Source organism: Lutra lutra, chromosome 3 (genome assembly GCF_902655055.1).
Source record: "Lutra lutra chromosome 3, mLutLut1.2, whole genome shotgun sequence".
NCBI classification, from domain to species: domain Eukaryota; kingdom Metazoa; phylum Chordata; class Mammalia; order Carnivora; family Mustelidae; genus Lutra; species Lutra lutra.
In genome coordinates this window covers 68,348,323-68,367,157 of record NC_062280.1, presented here as the reverse complement: position 1 = coordinate 68,367,157, position 18,835 = coordinate 68,348,323, and the positions used below count along the sequence as shown (strand labels likewise).

Below are 18,835 nucleotides of genomic sequence, written 5' to 3'. Positions count from 1 at the left end.
TTTGATGTGGAAATATCTTCATTAAATATGATCCTCAGAGGAACAATTTCCCTTGGAGTACAGCTGGGAGGACAGGGCACAAAAAGGAAAACTCAAAATAAAACTCTGTATGATAATTTACTAATCTGAGGAAACAATACCTTCCAATATATCAAGAAATAAATCCAGTTCCAAATGCACTACTAGGTCTCTGTGAAAAGGTCTGGTAACTGAAAATTCCCAGCTATTCAAAAGACACATAAGCCACAAAAGTGTACCTAGCCCAGCGTTGGCCCTCAGAAGCCAGAAATGTTCTCTCCACTGCAGGCCACACATGAAAATCCGTCTTCATCTTATTCCTTTCTCATAAAGCTGTCCTGTAGTTAGGTTGAACTGTGGAACTGTCTTACCCACCAACAGGAAGATTTCCTTTTCAGCAGGAAGCTGGATCCTTTTCCTAACAATCCACATGAACTGAGGCACCATGATGTCAGATCGAATCAGATAATTCTGTTTGTGTCAACCATCTGAGAGCCTGAGACTTTTTTCCACAACCACTGGAACCTGGCTGGGATATTTCACTCAGATATTTGCAGATTCCACACATCTGTGTTCCAGCAAGTGGTTCTCCTTGAAGGTTCACATCATGGTGGTTGTGGTGTGGGAGCTGTGGAGCTCAGTGCACCAATCACTGTATTTTGCTTTATAGTTCAAATACCTCAAAATTTAAAAGTGTGTATAAATGCTATATAATTAGGAAAGAGAGGCCCATCAAGCCCATGATAAGATGCTCCTTCATGCTTCCCAGCTGCTTTGGGGTCCACAGATACATGCAGACTTGATAGTGAAGAATAAAGTCAGTTCTCTGCTCCACTTCTCTTTTGCCTAATTCTAGCCATTTGACCAAAATGTTTTAATAGTCCTTGATTTTGGTGTTCTCCAGAGGATAATTAAAAAATTCTTTTTTTTTTAAAGATTTTATTTATTTATTTGAAACAGAGAGAGAGATCACAAGTATGCAGAGAGGCAGGCATAGAGAGAGAGAGAGGAGAAAGCAGGCTCCCCGCTGAGCAGAGAGCCCGATGCGGGCCTCGATCCCAGGACCCTGAGATCATGACCCGAGCCGAAGGCAGAGGCTTAACCCACTGAGCCACCCAGGCGCCCGAATAATTAAAAAATTCTTGCATCAAGCCCAGCACCAACTCTTTCAAGAATGATTACATAAAGTCTTATTATTTCTCTATTATTCATGCAAAGCAATGAATTGCTGATGTGTTTGATAGCAGTTAATGGATAAAGAGTTAGATGGGGAGCTTCTGGAGCATATACTTTCTTATTAATTATTATTTTAAAAATCACCCTTTATTAGCCTTTAGTACTGTTAAGTTGCATTTTCCTGGAACACAAACCTGACCTGCAACATGAACTACTAAACAGAGATGGCACTTCACTAACCTGGGCAGAACCTATGGAAAGGCAAGAATAGCTAGGCCTTGTGCACAGCAGAACGGGGAGTTGTATGCAAAGTCAGAAAGCCTCTTGCTCTCTATCTAGCTCAACAGTCACCTTCCTCTACTAGATAGCTCATCATGCATCTGATCCAAGATGGCACACGATGCCTGGTGAGGTACAGTTTTAGAAGATGTTTTTAGAGGTGTCTTTGTTCTTAGGTAAAGAAAGTAACTGATCCAGGAGCAGAGTTGCACTATTGTGAAGGGAATCCTTTGAATGCTGCTCCCCAACTTAGTTACGCAAATATCAGGGTCATTAGCATCCTTTCTCTTGAGGAAGGGACTTCCTGGGAAAGAGAGCAGAGACTTCCACCCACCCACCTTTCCTTAGAATTATAGTCTAGTAGCCTATATCAGTGTCAACCAACTGGTCCTGTTCTCTGGTAAAATAGGATACCACAGTTTCTCAAAAGGATGGCACTGAGAGAGAAGGGTGAGTTTAAGCTGGTCACCTGAACTAAACATAATACTCCCATTGACTGGATTCCTTCTGAGACCCAGCTCTCCTGGCGTTGTGTTGTATATGTGAATGCAAGTCAGCAATACTCTGATCTTGGAGGCCAAGCATGAGACTCTGGGCTAATGAAGACAGGCAAGCATCATCCATCAGCCTGCACAAGACCAACACTGAAGTGTGATGCTGTGTGGCAGGGGCAAGACTAATGCTAGTAGTGATCTAATCAGATTTCAAGTTCTTTATTTTTGTGGTTTGACAGGGTGGATCCTTTTGTATGAAGAAAGCCCCTGAAAGTCTTGGGACAGTTCAGGGGGAAGTCCCTACAGAGTAGATCTTGGGAAAGAACATAGGAGAATTTGAGTAAAGCATTTGGAAAATTGAAAGATTTAAGATGATGTTTTGTTAAGCTAGAAAAGTGTGATTTATAAGTAACATATATGCTGTTTCAACTCAAGAATCTACCACTGAGTGCAACTTCCTTTTGTGTCCCTTATTTATTTATTTATTTATTTATTAAAGATTTTATTTATTTATTTGACAGACAGAGATCACAAGTAAGCGGAGCAGTCAGAGAGAGAGGGTAGCAGGCTTCCTGCTGAGCAGCGAGCCTGATGCAGGGGCTCTAGCCCAGGACCTGGGATCATGACCTGAGCCAAAGGCAGAGGCTTTAACCCACTGAGCCACTCAGGCGCCCCTGTGTCCCATATTTAAATTCTGAAGTGAGTGAATACAATTACCTCATCCAGGTCAGGTGCCTATTTTGGGGCCATACAGCTAGGAACTCAGGAGAAGAAGGGTTAGTCAGAAGTGTAAATAGGGAGGTATTAACAAAAAGGTCAATATGGATATAAGAAAGGCGGTAAGCCATGTTGCTTAGAAGAAGATAGACTTTGGGCTGCAAAGACTTGAGTTTAAATGTAATGGATGTCACTTATAAGGTGAGTCACCTGAGAAGAATGAACCTCTCTGAACTCAACTCCCCCATCTGTAAATTCGGCATAATAATACCAATCTAATAAAGAAGTAGTGAATACTAAGTAAGGTAAAGGTAAAAAATGCCTTGTATGGTTTTTGGCTCATAGACTATTCTCAGGAAAAAGTCAATGTTATTCTTAACTCTTCTAACAAGAGTGCCTTGTACAGCTCCAGGGTATTATTCTCTGAGGCTTGTAAATGCTTTGAGATTCTTTGGGAAAATGGACTATATTAGGAAGAAATTTTTTTTTTTGAAATTTTATTTATTTGTTTTGTGTTACTGGTTCAGTGGGTCATTGAGATAAGACCAGGAAAGACTAATATTTTTTCTGGCTGTTTGTCCTATGATAATGAGTGCATTAGTCGAACTCTTATGGTTGCAAATGAAAAAAAAAAATCCAACTGGCTTAAAACAAAAAAGGAAATTTACTGACTCTGTAAATGAAAAAGTATAGGGTGTGGTAGCTTTAAGATTATTTGGACCTGTGTACCAAAAAATGAAGCCAGGAATCTTTTGATTATGCTTTCCTCTGTTTGCTTGCATTGTCTGAAGTGGTAGCAAAGATTCCAAAAATAACTTGGGCTTGCATTCTATCCATTGGAAAGAGAATATCTCTTTCTTTCCTTTTCTTTTTTTCTAGGATCGATTTACTTATTTGAGAGAAAGAGAGAGAGTGGGTGGGGAGGGAGGGGTACAGGAAGAGAGAGAGGATCTCAAGCACTCTCCCCACTAAGTGCAGAGCCCCACCTGGGGTTCGATATTATGACCCATGAGATCATGACCTGAGCTGGAATCATGAGTCTGATGCTTAACTGACTGGGCCACTCAGGAGATCTAGGAATATCTTTCTTAACAGTTCCAGCACAAAACTGGAATAACACTCTCACTGGCTCAAGTTGGGTCACATGTCCATCTCTGAATAATCTTGAGGGCAGGAGATGCAGTATTCTGACTGGCCAGATTTGGGTCATGTATTCATCACTTAGAGTATGGGGATGGAAGTAGGGGTCAGCTCTACCTGAAGTACCTGGAAGAGTGGTAGGGAGCCTCAAAAGTATTATTATATGGTACTGTATTATATAGTACTGTCTAGTACATATTTACTAAAAGGAGGTTGGGGATGGTTTGCTGGAGAAGAAAACAAAGAGCCCTTACAGAAGGAACTGCAGCTTTGGAGGTAAATCAGAACCAAATGACCACCCTCTGATTTTTTGCTCCTACAAAATAATTATATATCAACCTCACAACATTCACTGAAATACATTTTCTAATCCTATTTGAAAGAGATTATGTAAGTTTGACCAATAATGTATTTTGGATGACAAAAATGAGGCCAATTTTATGAAGATTGACTTATCAGAAGTTGCAGATAAATTACTTTACTTAAGAGTAGTTTCACCCTTATCTAGATGACTTGCATGTGACCACTACCCTAACCAGCTCATCCTATAACAAAGGAAATTGCCATCTGTCACTTTGCTTGTATGAAATATTTCTGGAGGTGGCTTGCCAACTTCAGCCAGAATTATAGAACTAATGAGTTTTTAGCTACCATATGCACAGAGTGTAATAATAGCAGGTTCTAGGCAAATGTTGTCTACTTGCTTCTGGGAGTGCTTTCCCTCCATGATAGGAGCAGATGCCCGAGGCTCTATTAAGAATTCTGTTTTCTTCATAAATCTGTACAGTGACATGGAGTCCTCATATTCTAGCAAAGAGATTTTTACATGGAAAACATACCCCTGTTACTCTGTTTCTCTTGGGGTTTTAACCTCTGTCATAGAGAGACTGGCCCTTATTATATCAGAATTGAGTACCAGATGCCTTTTAGAAAATTTGGCAAGTTTTAAATTTCTAATAGATCATCTGCTCTGTTGATGGCTCACTGATTTATGGAAAGCAAACAAGATTTTAATTTCCTAATACTTCTTGCTCCTTCTATTAAAATTTTTATTTGGGGGCACCTGGATGGCTCGGTTAAGGAACCAACTCTTGATTTTGGCACAGGTCATGATCTCAGGGTTGTGAGATCAAGTCCTGCATCATGCTCTGTGCTGGGCATGGAGCCTGCTTAAAATTCTCTCTCTTGGGATGCCTGGGTGGCTCAGTCAGTTAAGTGTCTGCCTTTGGCTCAGGTCAGTATCTCAGGGTTCTGGGATGGAGTCCCCCGTTGGACTCTGTTCAGCAGGGAGTCTACTGCTCCATCTCCAACTGTGCTCTCTCTCCCCCTCTGTGCTCTCTCTCTCACTCTTGCTCTCTCTCAAGTAAATAAATAACATCTTAAAAAAAAAACACACAACAAAAAAAACCTCTCTCCTTTCCCTCTGCCCCTCCCACCTTGTGTGCATGCATTTTCTCTTTCTAAAAAAATTTTTAAAAAATAAAATAAATTGACTAAATAGAAATAGGTACAAATGTACCTAGCCCAGTGCCTTGTACACAATTACTGTAAGAGTCAGGTTAGGTTAGATTCTGTGGTTGCAACAAATGACCCCAGATTTTGGTGGCCTAAAATAACAAAACCTAATTTCTTATTCCCACAGTGTGTTCCAAAATTTTCCACAGATGACCATGACATTTATTTCCTTGGGGAAATAAATTTATTTCCTAGACAGTATGTGGTACTCAACCAATGGAAATCCATAAGTACTCACAGAGAGACTATTGGGGAAGGGGAGTAGGAGTGAGTGGGTGAATATCTTATAAGTTTATAAATTAGGATGCTTTATTTCTTAAAACTAATACCAGAAAACCCAACTTTATCCATTGACAATGCCTAGAAACAACTATACCCCAGTAAGTACATAAACAGTTTTATACACACATATACACACAGGAATTTTTAAAAGATTATTTATTTATTTATTTGACAGAGAGAAATAGATCACAAGCAGGCAGAGAGGCAGGCAGGATGGGGAGGGAAGCAGGCTCCCCACTGAGAAGAGAACCTGACGCGGGGCTCAATCCCAGGACCCTGATATCATGACCTGAACTGAAGGCAGAGGCTCAACCCACTGAGCGACCCAGGCAGCCCCACACAGGAATTTTTATCATTGTTTTATAAAAATGAGACTATATTACATATACTTCTGCTCTTTTCATTCAACATCTTTAATAAATTTGCTTTTGGAAAAATCATTTCATTCTTTGTCTTAGAGCAAACCTTTTTAAGAGTACCATTATGATCCTTCGTTAGATACTAATTTTAGACATTAAAATGTCTAGTTCAGAGGGCTTTTTCTAGTTTGACAGTGATGTCTTCTCAATTATCCAAGCACTCACAATCAGGTTTAGGGTTGTACTTCTCCCTCCTGCCATCTGCTTTTCATACCTTTCTCCATTCATTAGCACCTCCACCGGAGGAGGGCAAGAAAATGGAAAAGAGGTGAAGCATTACTCCAAAATACCCAGATGAATGGAACAAGAAGCCCCAGAAGCAAAATCTTAACAGTCATTTTTACTTGTGTTAAGGATGGTTGGAAGACATTCCGGTGGCTAATTTTTACCACGTCATCTGTGGATTTGAAAGGAGGAATGTAACTAACTGCCTATTCTTGATTTCTGGGACTTGTGCCATTTCTAGATAATCGTGACAAAGAGTGGGCCTTTAGTAAATGTTGGAAGCATCTCTCCAATCAACAAACATTTATTAAGCATCTACCATGTGCTGGGAATCATGCCAGGCAGGCTCAGAATGAATGAACAACTCAGATTTTTGCCTTTTGTCCTACCAAGTGGATCTTCTAGTCTAGGGCATTCCTGTTGAAATTTGGGAGGGAGAGGAGAAGACAGTGGAGAAAAAAATGTATCCGCTCTGCATTAGTTTCCTAGGGTTGCCATAACAAGGTAACCACAAACTGGATGGCCTAAAATAATGAAAGTTTATTATCTCCATAGTTCTGGAGGTTAGATGTCTAAAATCTAGGTGTTGGGGCCAGGCCTTATTGCCTCTGAACTCTGTAGGAGAATCCTTTCTTGCCTCTTCCTAGCTTTGGATAGTTTGTTGGCAGTTTTTGGCATTCCTTGTCTTGCAACTGCCTATCCCAAATATCCATCTTTGTAGTCACTTGGTGTTATCTCTGTGTCTCTCTTGACATGGCCTTCTTATAAAGATGCTGGTCATACTGGATTAAGGGCCCACTCTATTTCATTATGAAGTAACTAATTACATCTGCAATGACTCTATTTTGAAAGAAGTTCATATTCCGTAATACTGGGGGTTAAGACTTCAACATATCTTTTTTGGGGGGACACATTTCAACCCATAACAGATTCTGATTGTCAAACGGTTCAGTAAAGCATCTGAATTATGGATTTAATTAATCTAGAAAGTTGTTGTTCTCTGTTAAAAAGAAAAAAAAAAAAGCAACAGGGGACACAACTTTGAGGCCAGAGTTGGTTTTAATTCTATCTTTACCTCTTATTAACTGCTATGACCTTGGGCAAATTAATTAATTCTTTGTGCCTTAGTTACTTTGTCTGGAAAATGGATATAATGATAGTACTTATGGGACCGTTGTAAGGATTAAATAAATTAATATGGAAAGCCCTTATAATAATGCCTGCCACATGGAGCACCTTGATACATGCCATGTTAGCTTTTTAATTAAAAATAAGTAACCATTAATTGATTATTCTTATTTTTAAAATATTTTATTTATTTTTATTTAAAAAAAAAACCCTGAACTGCAGGGTTTCCCTATGCTGCTAAGTTACCTTTCCTGGCTTCTTGCTGACCCGTAAAGCCAAATGACTTCCAAAACCCCCAGAGAAGCATTTCTTCTTTCTCTTGGGCAATCAGCCTCTGAAGAATAATTGACTGAAATGTTTCCACAGAAAATACATCAGTATTAGGAAAGCCTATATATATGTAATTTAAATTTTCTTTGTTTCCTTTGGATTTCAACTTAAAGTGACCTGAGGGCAATGCATCCCTATAGTACCTGTCTTGGACATTCCTAAAAGCAAATTGCAGCATTTGCTAGGGCTGGAATGACCTCCCTTAGACCCAGAAAAGTCAGAATGTAGATCTGATCTCCTTAGAGAGAGGCCTGGGGTGAATAAAGGATTCTCATCACAACTGCTAGGACTTGTAGTAGACTACTCTGTTCTGTATTCATGCAGGAAACAAAACCACAGTATGCCGTCCCTGGTCCCTGTGTCACTGAGTGTTAGAGTCTTCAGGCAGGTGGGGTGGAGGAGATACCAGAAAGAACTGAAAGAGGGTATGATTGCAGTGGGAACCAGGTTTCCATTGTTGAACTCATTGTCTTACTTCACTTAAACACCATAGAATTTTTTTGTAGCTAGAAGACCCTTGAGACATTGCTAACTCAGCAGTTAACCCAAAATGTAGAAGGTTATTTAATACAAATGAGTGCAGTTTGTGAATGATTGACTGAACGATTGGCTGATTTCAATATTGTAGTGGATTCAGAGCTCTTCTCCTACCATAGTTCTCAGCCATGTGGTTCCAGGACTACCAGCAGCAACATTTGCATCATTTGCATTTAAGAGAAATGCAAATTTTCAAGTCATACCCCAGACCTACTGAATCAGAGGCTCTAGGTGGGCCTTGGCAACCTGTGATGCACAAGAGCTGGAGGTTATTCTGAGGTCCACTCCAGCATGAGAACTGTTGTCAAAGTGGCATTAATTTACCTCACCTGGCATCCAGATGTGCCTTACCAAGGGAGAGTGAACGCGGTGAAGATGTATACTGCAACTAGTGTTCAGGGAAGGGGGCACAGAGATCTATGCATATGCACATGGCATGCCCATGTTAAAAAAGGAATTAATGGGGCACCTGGGTGGTGCTGTCAGTAAAGCAAATAACTCTTGGTTTCAGCTCAGGTAGTGATCTCAGAGTCCTGAGATGGAGCCCCATGCTGGGCTCCGACTCAGTGTGGAGTCTGCTTAAGACTCTCTCTCTCAAATAAATAAATCTTTTAAAAAAATTGTTCATGACACTTGTTAAAAGGAAGATTTTGCTCAAGGAGGCTACTACAATGGGGTTTACAGCGGGGAAGAAAAATCTGGCTCAACTCTAAATACAAGGACAAGTGGAGATTTATAGCCAAAGAGCAGAGTGGAGATCAGGGTATGAGAAATTACTAAGAGAAAACATCAAGGCTAATGGGATTCTTGTTAGACTGACTGAACAGGATTCTTGCTAAAGGCAGGCCAGAGCGATAAGATACTGAGGGAGGCGATGAAGACTTTGATCAGATATTAGGGATGGGGGATTTTCTGCTAAATTTACCCAAGAGGATTCTTGCTAAAACTGGACAAATGGCTCAAGGACGGAGCCCAAGGTCAGGACCTTGAGAGTTTAGAAGAGCCAGAATACATTTAGGTCAAGGAGAAAATCTTTGTCATTCATTAGGATAAAAGTGACCACTGTAGGGAAGCAAAATTTACCACCCCAAAATATCTCTGGCAAATGGCTCGTTTTAGGTTAATATATTTAAGAAACAGAAGGCTCAGGAAGAAACTTTGACTTTTCCCTTACTGCCTAAAAGAATCATTCTAAATCATTCTGAATGATTCATAGCTAAATCATTCATAGCTACAGAATAATATGAGCTAGGTGTGGTGGACAGAGAAGTATTTAGCAAAATCTGTTAAAATTCTTTTCTGTGTCCTCTTGTTCCTGAGTCCAGTAAACATTTGTTTAGCAAACATTTACTCTTCTTCATCTTCCTGTGAATTGTCTTCCTTCCCTTTGAAGTCCCGGACGCCTACCCACTTCTCCTCAGTTCAAGGTGACTTATTTACCTTATTTTGCCTGTCTTTGGAATCTCTCAAGTTTGTGTGGAGTCTTGGTAAGTAGGTAATTAAATTTGTTTTACTCTTGTTAGTCTGTCATCTTAATTATTCAACCAGCCAAAAGAACTAAGAGGGGAAAGAGGAAATTTTCCCCTCCCCAACACCTCTCTTGACTCCATTTTATAGATGAGTACCCTGAGATGCAAAAGTGTTAAAGGACTTATCCACTCTGCATGGACACTACAAGGCAGTGCAGACACTAGGCCCCAGTTTGCCCAGAGACCACCAGCTCAGAATGTTCTAAAACCACACCACAGAGTCTAGAAGAGAATATCAGCTGCTAGAGGCAGGATGCAAACCCTTTTTCAAGGGAGTTATGGCTCAGTCCAGACCTTGGACTTACAATTCAACTTTTAGCAGAATTTTTGGAGACAAACATTTTTTAAAAAGAATTTTTTTTTTTTTAGTTTTGGTCTATACAATTTTAGAGAGTAGCATCTACAGGGGCACCTGGGTAGCTCCATCGGTTAAGCATCTGACTCTTGATCTCAGATCAGGTCTTGATCTCAGGTTCATGAGTTGAAGCTCTGCATTGGGCTCCACGCTGGTCATAGAGCCTACGTAAGAAAGAAAGAAAAAAAAAGAAAACAGCACCTACTATGATCACAATTTTATAAAAGAAGTTGATTTTATACCAAAATAAAATATTAGGTATAATCTTAAGATAAAGGACAGATTTTTTAAAATATTAAATAAATTTGACTATTTTTTTTTAAAAAAAGGGTTTTTACTGTGTGTTTTTCTCTTATCCCTCCAAAGCAGTAAAACTTTGTGAACAAATTCTCATAGGAGGCTCATCTGAACAAAGCCTCATATGAAGCTGGAATGCTCCGCCTTAGGCCCTTGATTAACAGGGCCCTTGACTACCTGCCTCACCCTGCAAGGGGCCATCACCAAGAAGAAATTTGATAAATGTTCTTTGATGATAAAAGTGATGAGGACAGAATGGATTTATAAAATTTATTACAGTTGGGAAACTATATGCTAGAAGAACAGAGAACTTAAATTGCTTTTCCAAGGTCACGTAACCAGTTATAAAAAGAGCTGACGCTGGAATTGAAATCTTCTATTTCCTGGTTCTGAATCCCTCTCCCTTAGACCACACTGATGTTGATAAGGGAAGTCTAACAGGATCTCTCTTACTCACTTGAGGGAACATATTAACTTACCTGGGCAAGGAAGATATGATAAACTCAAACGTCAGGACTCATTACAAGATTTAAAGATAATATCGACCCAAGAGATCTCAGGAAATTTGGGGATGTTGGGCATAAGTGGCAAGAAGGCAGCATTAGGAGGAGTGGAGTTTTCAGTTAGGGGACCAGAAATGTTTTCATATGATAAAACACAACCTCTGGCCAGGCTGAACTTAGACAGATGCTAATCAATTTCTGGAGTTCCAAACTGGCAAGGCTGGTTGGACAGGCTGTAAACTGAAGGGAAAAGGGAAAGGAAGATTCATTTAATTCCTATATTACCAGATATATTCGTGATCTAGAATAGTAAACTAAGAGTGGTCAGTGGAAAATGATAGAAGTGTTGGGGTTCAGAGCCAATAGCCAAGAAGGAATTCTCAAGAGGTCTTTGGTACAAAAAGATGGTTTTATTAAAGCCTAGGGACAGGACCCATAGGCAGAAAGAGCTGCATTGGGGTTTTGAGGGGTGGTGGTTATCAACTTTCAAGTTGGGTGGTGGTTAGAGACAGCACAAGCCTCCAACATATTTTGGAAACAGGGTTTCCAGGACCCGAGGGGGCTAGGTACTATTAGGAAAAGGTCATTTATTACATTTAGTAATAAATAAATTATTTATTTAATTATTACATTTAGTAAAAAATTAATCATCACACCCTTCAGATGTATATTGGTGGGCCATAAGCTTGGAGGATGAATGTTAATATATCTTGGGGATTAGGGATAAAGGAAGTTTCCAGAGGAATTTCTATGTTTAAAGTAGATTCACAGGATCCTGGGGGGGTCAGGCTAAGATTGCCTTTAGTCCTTAGCAAAGTGTCAGCACTGAGGCAGCTGAGCTCCCAGAGGAAGGTTACTCTGCCCATTTCAAGGACTTGTCAATGGACTGTAAGTAGTAAGGAAATTTAATTTTTCTTTTGCCTTTGTTTCCCTCATCAGAAAACAGTATTGTGAAATTAAACTTTGGTATGCACATCAACGAAGTATTTTTATATGTTATATTTCTGACATGTTAAAATATGGGGTAACCACACTGTGGCATCTTAATTGAGCTTAACTGCAAAAAAAAAAAGAAAGAAAAAAAGGAAGAGGAAGTGAATTTACCATGACAAACAGTTTGAAATAATTTGTGGTGAAAACCAAAAGCTTCCTACAACCAAAATCTGTTACACAAAGTGAGCCAGGTGAGCAATAAGACAATACTTTACATTTTTGTTGCATGAAATATTCTGTGGCAATATGTACTCTGTGTCAGGCACTGGCCATTGTGTAAGATTTGAATTCTCTGAATTGTTGAACATCTGTCTTCAGAGCACTTTTTGGTTTCTAAGAATGTAACATGGGACAGGAAGTAGAGAAATCAACCAGAAGTAAGGTTTTCGTGTGCCCAAAGGAGGTCGCCACAAAGATCTTATGAGATAGACTTGTGTTTAGAAGTGCCTTTGGCACTGGCTTTCCCTGGTAGGTCCAGCTGTATATATGTGCTGGGTGAGTTACTCAACAGCCTCTGGGATGCATCTGGGTTCAAACGCAGCTTCCTTTCTCCTGCTGGTAAGTCAGAAAAACTATTTCCTGTTAGCACTTCCTAGCTTCTCTCTTTACATTTCATGGCACTGTCGTGAATTAACCTTGCCCTGACTTAATTAGCCAGCAAGTTCTTCTGTGTAAGGGATCTAGTTTAGTCCCTAGATGGTTCCAATATAAGCTTTGCTTTGCTTTGTTCTTGTATGGGAGAATTGTCTTTGTTGATGTGTTGCTCAGCCCATTAGATGGGCTCATTATGGGGATTTTCTAATTATTTCAGCAATTTGAAAGTCTTGCCTGTCCTGCATACTTGCCTAGGTGTGGTCTTTGGGAGAACTGGTGTAAAAGCTGGAAAGACAGCAGTCATACTGAGGCCTGGGACGTAGAGAGAGGAGAGAGAGTGGAGCAGCCCTGCCAAGACTATTACACATAAAGGAAACAGTACTGACCATGGTGGGGGTCACTATAAATACGCGCCTTGGTGACCACACTCCAGCGCAGCTTCATTCATCTAAGACTAATCAATTGGTTCACAGATCATGGCAGTGGAATGACATTCAAATTCAGAAGAGCAGTAATGTAACTTTTTAACACAAAGAAAATGAAAAGAAATGCAAATTAAGGCATGATATCGTATTTTTACTTACCTAATTAGCTAGTAGAAGGCATGAAACAGACATTGTCGTACATCACTGATGGCTACAAACTCCTGAAAATCTTGAGAATGTGGATCATAGCGTATTAGTTTGCTAGGGCTGCTGTCACAAAGTCCCACAGACCAGGTATCTTAAAACAACAGAAATTGGGGCGCCTGGGTGTCTCAGTGGGTTAAGCCTCTGCCTTTGGCCTAGGTCATGATCTCAGGGTCCTGGGATCAAGCCCCGCATTTGGCTCTCTGCTCAGCAGGGAGCCTGCTTCCCCCCTCTCTCTCTGCCTGTCTTTCTGCCTACTTGTGATCTCTGTCTGTCAAATAAATAAATAAAATCTTTAAAAGAAAAAACAAACAAATTTATTTTCTTATAATTCTATTAGAAGTCCAAGATCCAGGTGTATGTAGGTAGAGTTGGTTTCTTCTGAAGCCTCTCTCATTGGCTTTATAGATGGCCATCTTCTCTGTCTTCACATAGGCTTCCTTTTGTACATATCTGTGTCCAAATGTTGTCGTCTCATAAGGACATCAGTCATATTGGGTGAGGGCCCACTCTCATGACCTCATTTTAACTTAGTTACCTCTTTGAAGACTGTCTCCACATACAGTCACATTCTGAGGTACTGGGGGTTAGGACTTCAACAAACAGACTTTATTTATTTTTTTTTAAAGATTTTATTTATTTATTTGACAGAGAGAGATCACAAGTGGGATCATGACCTGAGCCAAAGGCAGAGGCTTTAACCCACTGAGCTACCCAGGCGCCCCAACAAACAGACTTTAAAAGGGACACTTTACTGAGTTGGTCTCTTAGGAAGCGATCCTAAAGAAGTGAATATAATTCCTCAAATTATAGGATCATATATTACTTTCTTATAACCTGTTTTTCTTACCCATTATGTATTTTGAATATTTCTCTGTGTATTTAAACATTATACCATCATTTTAATCATCACTTAGTATGTTGTCCTACAACACATCATAATTTAATTAGCAATTCATGCAATTGAAAATCCAAACAGTATAGAAAAGGTAAACACTATAAAGTCTCACTCCTATTCTACCCCACTTTCCTTATAGTAACTCCTTTTATTACTTTTTTTCCCCCTTCTGATGTTTTCTTATGCAAATAAAACCAAATGCAAATATACATTCTTATTTCCCCTGCTTTTTTTACACAAAAGAGAACACACGGTTTACACTGCTCTGCTCCTTTTTTTTTTAACTTAATATATTTCTAGAGCCTTTCCATTATTAGTATTGCAAGAGCATCCTCATTCTCTCCTCCAGCCACAAAACAAAATTCTGTGAATGAACCATAGTTTATTTAACCAGTGTCCTCTAAAGAAGGTTATTTCTCATCTTTTTCTATTATGTGCAGAGGGCAAAGAATAAACATATACATATGTCATTTCCTGCAATTACAGGTGTATTCCTAAGATAAATTCCTAGGAGTGGGACTGCTGAGTCAAAATGCCTTTGTTGCTTTGGAAGACACTGTCAAGTTGCCCTGCAGAGGGGCTACACCGTTTTGTGAGCAGCAGCTAATTTTTTACAGCCTCCTTAATAAGATAAACTGCAAACTTTTGGATGTTTATCAGTATCAAACGCCTCATTTTTGAACATTTGTTTCCACTTTTGCTACACTTAACGACACTATGATCGACATCCTTCTAGCTTTACCTTCAACTCATGTTTTCATTAATACCTTAAAATAAATTTCTCAAAGTTGATTATGTTGTTCCAGGAGAATCTGCATTTTTAGGCTTTTAATCTGTACTTATTTGGGGGCTTCTCGAAGTTTTATGGGCTTTGAAGCATGGACGGGAGCACTCTCCGCTCCCATAATGTCATTCATTCCCTAAGCTCTCATAGCTAATAAACAAAACTAGAGAATCAGTTTTCTGAAAGCATTTAAACATTGATTCTCTTCAGGGATTTAAAATTTAATTACAAATTTAATATAATATAAAGAATTATTTAGAATATTTCAAGTGTTTTAAATAGCAGTGACAAACATAATTTTAAAGCAACAATATCATGAGTTCAATTCATTTTCATTTTATTACTTTTTAAAATATATATATATATATATATTTTTTTTTATTTTTAAGCTTGAATTATTTAAGTAATCTCTATACTCCACGCAGGTCTCAAACTCATGATCCTGAGATCAAGAGTCACATGCTCTGCCAACTGAACCGGCCAGGTGCTCCCCAATACATTTTTAAAAATTATCTCTATACTTGTTCTTACACGTTCCTAAGGTTGCAACAATAATAATTTCCATATTTCCTGGGATTGTACCTTTCTGGTAATTTTCTGAGAGACAAATTTAAGAAAGAAAGAAAATATACTGCTTCAGGGGCGCCTGGGTGGCTCAGTGGGTTTAAGCCTCTGCCTTCGGCTCAGGTCATGATCCCAGGGTCCTGGGATTGAGCCCCACATTGGGCTCTCTGCTCAGCAGGGAGCCTGCTTCCCCACCTGCCCTCTGCCTGCTTCTCTGCCTACTTGTGATCTCTGTCAAATAAATAAATAAAATCTTAAAAAAAAAAAAGAAAGAAAGAAAGAAAGAAAGAAAGAAAGAAAGAAAGAAAGAAAGAAAGAAAGAAAAAAAATAGACTGCTTCAGACCAGGTCAGAGACTCTAAATTATCAATTTAATTAACTTGTAGTTTTATTTTCTGAGATTATTCAACCCTAAATCATCTGTCATCAGAATACTTCTCCTCCCTCTACCCCCTTTATTTTTTAGAGCAATTTCAATTTCATAGCAAACTTGAGCACTAAGTACAGAGAATTCCTGTAATCTCCCTGTCCCCACACGTGCATAACCTCCCCCACTATCAATATCCCCCACTAGTGTGGCACTTTTGTTACAACTGATGAGTCTACACTGACACATCATTATGACCTAAAGTCCATAGTTTACCTTGGTGATTACTTTTGGTATTGTACATTCTGTGGCTTTGCACAAATTAATGGCATGAATCTATCATTATAGTATCATACAGCAGAGTTTCACTGCCCTAAAAATCCTCTCTATTCTGACTATATATCCTCCCATCCCACCTAAGCCTGGCAACCACTGATCTTTTCTTACTGTTTCCACAGTTTTGCCTTTCCCAAAATGTCATATAGTTGGGATCATAGAGTATATATTCTTTTCAGACTGGCTTCCTTTAATAATATGCACTTAAAATTCCTCAATGTCTTTTTCTTTTTTTCTTTTTAAAGATTTTATTTATTTGACGGAGAGAGAGCACAAGCAGGGAGAGCAGCAGGCAGAGGGAGAGGGAGAAGCAGGCTCCCCACTGAGGAGAGTGCCCAACGCAGGGCTCTATCCCAGGGTCCTGAGATTATGACCTGAGCTGAAATCAGACACTTAACTGATTGAGCCACTCAGGTGCCCCACCTCAATGTCTTTCATGGTTTTGTTGTTGTTTGTTTTTTTAGAGAGAGAGCATGGGAGCGGGGTTGGGGGGGAAGGTAGGCAGAAGGAGAGAATCTTAAGCAGGTTTCTTGCCTAGTACAGAGCCCTGTGCAGGGCTCTATCTTATGACCCTGAGCTGAAATCAAGATGCTCAACTGACTGAGCCACCCTGGCACCCCTGTCTTTTATGGTTTGATAGCTCATTTCTTTTTAGTGCTGAGTAATATTCTATTGTCTGGTTGTATCACAGTTTGCTTATGCATTCACCTACTTAAAGACAGCTTTGTTACTTCCAAGCTTTGGCAACTTTAACCAAAGCTGCTACAGCATCAGTGTGCAGGTTTTCGTGTATACATACATATTCAGTTCATTTGGACAAACACCAAGGAGCACCATTTCTGGACTATATTGTGACAGTGTGTTTAATTTTGTTAAAAAAAACCTGTAACTGTCTTTCAGAGTGGCTGTGCCATTTTGCATTTCCCCCAGCCATGAGTGAGAGTTCCTGTCCTCCATATCCTCACCAATACTTAATGTTGTCAGTGTTTTTGTCTCCTACCTCTTCTTATCTTTCGTAGAGTTTCTACTTTTTTCATTTATTTGGCTACCTCATAGTTCTATGACTTTCCCTTTCCCTTCTTAATCAAATAGAGAAAAATACATACCATATTTTATCAAATATAAGATGCTATTGATTGTCAGCTGTGTCTTTATTTTATATACTTCTAAGAAAGAAAAAAGCCTTTTTTTTAAGATTGTGTTTATTTAGAGAGAGAGTATGAGCAGGGGGGTGCAGAGGGAGAGAAAGAGAGAGAATCTCAAGCAGACTCTGTGCTGAGCACGGAGCCCAACGGTGGGGCTCAGTGTCATTACCTTGAGATCATGACCTGAGCCGAAATCAAGACTCTTCGACTCTCAACTGACTGAGCTACTCCGGTGCCCGTATTAAAGAAAATTTAACTAAACTACTCACAATGCCTTAACAATAGTCTGGAATGACTTAGGCATTAGTTAAACTAGCCTCTCACCTCTGAAATTCTTTTATTTCTTACAAGGGATTTGGCAATTTTTCTGCCTTCAGTTGTATTTCTTGGTGTGTAATAATCTTTTTGTATGTATCTTAGTAACAAAATAGAACATAGCTCCATCTATTTGTGGGCATTTTTCTTTCTTGGTTTCCATAAAGGACTCAGTTGTCTCATTGAACAAAAATACAGAGTATATGTTGACATTCCCCTGGATATGAAGGCCTCGCTTATATCAAACGGACATTCCATTACTCTGTTCATTGACTTTCTGTGTACACAATACCTCATTTTGACAAATGCCAAAATTACACAAGACACTTTTTTTAGACATTTCAGATGACAGTTAAATTCAACCTGTGAACTATCAACAATGTGCATTACTCCATGAAAGTAAAACATCATGAATAGCTGTTACCAGTATGAACACCCAACTCTTTACTAACAGCAGTTAGGAAATCCATCCACAGTAGAAGCACAATTTTATTTTATTTTTTTAAAAGATTTTATTTATTATTTGAGTGAGAGAGAAAGAGCATGGCGGGGGAGGGTCAGATGGCAAGCAGACTCCTTGGGACCCCGATGCAGGACTGGATCCCAGGATCCTGGGATCATGACCTGAGCCAAAGTCAGTCGCTTAACCAACTGAGGCACTCAGGTGCCCCAAGCACAATTTTAGAGATGTTAAAAATGTAAAACAAAACAAAACAAAACAAAAAACCCCAAAGTTGTCTTAGAATCAATAAATATGTATGTATAATTTATTAATTGTTATTTTCCATTAGGGAAAAAACCATACAACTTCCATAAATGTAAACATCCCCCTATTTATTAAAAAATTAAGCATATTCTATTACATTCACCCTTTTAGGTTACAATTTCTATTTTATACAATATATGTAGACTTTTCCCTTTTTGTATATCATTAAAGACTCATGGCTTTTCACAGATGAAACTCATTTCAGTTAACCATAAACATCTTTTTTCTTTAGGTTGCCTCCATTGTCCTTTTGACATTACGCTGACATTTTACAAACATCCTTTCTTTCTGAAAGCATTAAGATATATTAATCCTATCTTGATTTTTCCTCTATTATAGGACGTGGGATTAGATACTTTTAATGGCTGCTAGAATTAAAGATCAAAATCTGGGCACACACCTAAGGTTACAAATTAGATTCCACATTAGGTTCCCTGACTTGTGTAGCCAGGACATTAAATCTGCTGGACCACTTTGATGACAGAGCTGGAAAAAATATTT

General features: G+C 39.1%; 1 pseudogene; it reads right to left on the bottom strand.

Moving 5' to 3' along the window:
* Positions 1–275: 275 nt before the first annotated feature.
* On the bottom strand, positions 276–627 carry LOC125096175 (gamma-aminobutyric acid receptor-associated protein-like 2; annotated as a pseudogene).
* Positions 628–18,835: the final 18,208 nt, after the last annotated feature.